The sequence below is a fragment of the Saprolegnia parasitica genome (assembly GCF_000151545.1).
Source record: "Saprolegnia parasitica CBS 223.65 unplaced genomic scaffold supercont2.71, whole genome shotgun sequence".
NCBI lineage: Eukaryota > Oomycota > Saprolegniomycetes > Saprolegniales > Saprolegniaceae > Saprolegnia > Saprolegnia parasitica.
The window spans coordinates 1-2,348 of NW_012156465.1; positions in this window are offsets into that span (position 1 = coordinate 1).

The window sequence follows — 2,348 nt, forward strand, 5'->3', positions numbered from 1 at the left end:
CAACGCATTGGAGCGAGGTCTGCCCAAGATACGTGGACCATGGGCGCGCGCGACCACTGTAGGTGACCGCCAAGGGCTGGAAGATCCGGTCGCCGGTAGCTCGAGCAGAGAACGGATCTGATGCGAAGTGGCGAGAGTTTTGTGACGGGCGGTATGTTGTCGCCGGTCTCGGTGCCGACTGCCGTGTGCAAGCAGCAGGACGTCAAGCGTGAGGTACTCAAGCTCGGAAGCATCGGGCTCGATGTCGCGACATGACGCGCGCGCTTCGAACGCGACGTGGCGCTGGCGCGGCTCCTTCTGCTGCTGCGGCGGCGGCGTGGCTCTTCGTCGTGTCGACCATTTTCGATTTGCACTTGGTTCTGATATCCGGAATGTGTCCGGATATGACGCAACAAGCACGGGTCATCGTTCGCGCACATGCGCTTGAGGTTGTCGCAATTGGCGTTTATCTCGGCGCATCGACTATGTAAATTACAGCACGTAGGTGCCCAACATAAACAAAATGGCATTTCTACCGCTGCGGCGCCGATGGCTACGACCAGCGCTGCATCGACGCCAGCAGCCGCGGCCTCGCCTGTGTACACTGTACACCTGCGTCAAGGCACTAGCGGCCGACGCTTGATGGTTCCGACACTGCTCAAAACGTTACTGGTACCACCAATCGTGCTTGGTGTGCCATCGGTCCTCAACGAGAAGCATTCGCATGCTACATAAGGACGCAGCGATCTTTGCAAGCGCTTGCCTGGTGAGCATAAGTCCTAAATGACAGGAATGCGTGACGGAAGAAAGACCTCGGCTACACGAGTTTCCACAGTCGGTACCGCCTGTTTGCGACCGCCCTACCGTGCGACGCGGGCCGTGCGACCGAGGCCCTCCATCGCAAATTGCAGAATGAACAGCGCTCCAGGTTTCTCCGATTCTCTTGTAAAAGCACTGCGTTTCGCCTTTGTCGTGCTTGTTTTACACTTGTTTTTACACGCCTCAACATTTGCTCGGAATGGGACCTTCTCCGAGTGCCACGTCATGGAAATCGAGTAAACTTGTGAATACATCATCTCTAGTATATGAGGACGCATTATAGCCTGGCACACGTTTGATGCAAATGATATTAGACGACATAAAATCACCGCGAGAGAGTGCGGAAGCAATGTACATGCAATCCGAGCACTGTAAGCTCAAAGCCTCTCGTCCCAATCGCTGCGCAGGATATGATGGCTCCTGGACGTGGTATTCGTACGAATAGTGCCGTGAATCACATTCTCGATCCAGTGGAAGGGCGATCGATCGTCGCTACAAGTGTAAAAGACGTACCGATGAGGTCATTTGCTTTTTTAACGTTTTAAGAGCGCTTTGTATCTGTGGTGGAGCATTGCGCGCGCTGTACGACTGCAGCGGCAATGTAGCGTGGTCTGCTCTACACCTCAAAGTGTCTTCTATCATCGTGCCAACTTTGGGCGATTCCATTTCAAATGTGATGTTGTCGACAAGTGGCGTCGGCGTCCTAGCGTGGCGCCTATAAGATGGTACTACGATCTTAGTTTGGAGTGCGTCGCGCCTCGTAGATGGTGCTACGATCTTAGTTTGGCGTGCATCTTGGATCGCGTCTCGGTACCGCTGTACATCTCGCATGTCGACGCGACCTTGCATTTCGAGCTCTCCAAAGCGTCCTCTATCAATGTGCCGAGTCTTTGTAATTTTGTTTGCAAACGTAATGGTATCGAATGTGCGACCTCGTGATACTTTGAATGCTTCGAGATGGCGCGCCACTCACTATGGACAAGAGCTCGGCAGCCGCAATTTCTAACCTCCATGCAATATGTTGGCGTGGCGCTGCCAGCAGTCTCGGCTCCGTGCAGTGTACACGCAGGAAACCTTATGTGCAAGGTGCTCGAGCTCGAGCCATCGGAATCAGCGCCGAGAGATGGCGCGCGCTCCGAAGATGACGCGGCACTGGCCGACGTGCGAGAGAGGCCATCGAGAAATTGGCCAGGGCTCCGCCCAAGGGCCGACTCGGTGGTTCGTCACGCATGGATAGGCTACGCCATACCTACCACGACGTCGCGTGAGCGCTTCGCCTAAGGCCTGCGCACGGCTTGCCACGTACCACATACCTTGGGTGGCGGCGATGATCGGTTCCAGAACTGCGGCAAGAACACTGGTGATTGGCCACAAATCTAAAGCCTTGCCGCTCTGATTGGCTAAAACGCTTTCGCCTGGCTTTGAGGGAGACCGACGAGGAACGCTGCGTTGCGACCGAGCGATAACTCGTGATAGCGTATGCGTAGAGACTGTTCACGGAGTCTCCTCGAGCACAATGCAGCAGCGTCCGTGGTGCCTGAGGAGCCTCG